Source organism: Setaria italica, chromosome II (assembly GCF_000263155.2).
Source record: "Setaria italica strain Yugu1 chromosome II, Setaria_italica_v2.0, whole genome shotgun sequence".
In the NCBI taxonomy this organism is placed as follows: domain Eukaryota; kingdom Viridiplantae; phylum Streptophyta; class Magnoliopsida; order Poales; family Poaceae; genus Setaria; species Setaria italica.
This window is the reverse complement of record NC_028451.1, coordinates 35,721,919-35,722,802: the sequence shown is the minus strand read 5'-3', so window position 1 is coordinate 35,722,802 and position 884 is coordinate 35,721,919. Positions and strand designations below refer to the sequence as shown.

The 884-nt window shown below is 50.5% G+C and overlaps 1 protein-coding gene across 1 annotated transcript in view; it reads left to right on the top strand.

Moving 5' to 3' along the window:
- Positions 1–457: 457 nt before the first annotated feature.
- LOC101771827 overlaps positions 458–884 on the top strand; it is a gene marked incomplete in the record, with an annotated part of 1,883 nt that continues 1,456 nt past the window's right edge. Inside the window, 1 exon segment of the mRNA XM_004959513.2 lies at positions 458–535.

Here is an 884-nt window from a genome sequence, read left to right as displayed (position 1 = left end):
TGTGGCATTAAAACTGAAAGCTTCGTCGAAGTTGAAGTGGGATTCAGCCTCAAGCTGCAAACTTGGTGTTTGTTTTGGCATCGAGTGGTGGCTCCGTTCTCCGGCGATGAAGAACACTGGAAGAACACTGGAAGATCTTTGCAAGGATCAAAATGTAATTTTTTGTTTCAATCAAGACTGTCTTTGTGTAAACCTTTCTCTGAATCTTGCAACCCGGTTCATAAAAAAAAAAAGCAGGCTACGGGCTTAATTTGGACAGCCCTTTTCCTGAAGAATCATCATTATCAAGGTCGGCCCAAATCACACCATTTTACTATTCTGTCCCAGCGAGCTAAATCAGCGCCGTAAAAGTGAAAAAGAAAGAGCGAGGTGAAAGGAGAAAACAAACGGTCCAACAAGCTCGAAACCCAATCCGATCCCATTCCCACCTCCTTCCCCATTTCAGTCAGTCCCCTCCCTGAACTCCGCCCCCTAATTAAATCCGGCCGCGGCCGCCACCGTCTCCGCAGCCGCCGTGATGGCGTGACCTTCGCCTCCTCCCCCCCCCCCCCAAATCACCCCAATATAACTGACTGCTGGGTCTGGGAGTATCGCCGTCCTTGTCGATACCCTAGTTCGTCTTTTTCAAAACCATCTCGCCAACGCCTTCTCATCAGGTGCCTTATCCGGACAATTCATACCTCAACAATTATAAAACTCTACATATCCCACAGCTGAGGACTCTGCTCGGACCCGGAACCACCCCAGATGGGAGAGGAGGTTTGGAGAAACGCAATACAACTGCAGAATGCTTCGCCGCAAGCAACCTGCTGCTGGTCTCGACTAGATCTGACACATGTCGGGGGACTGTTCGCACCCACGGCCCTCCCCAAAAGTGGCGGGAG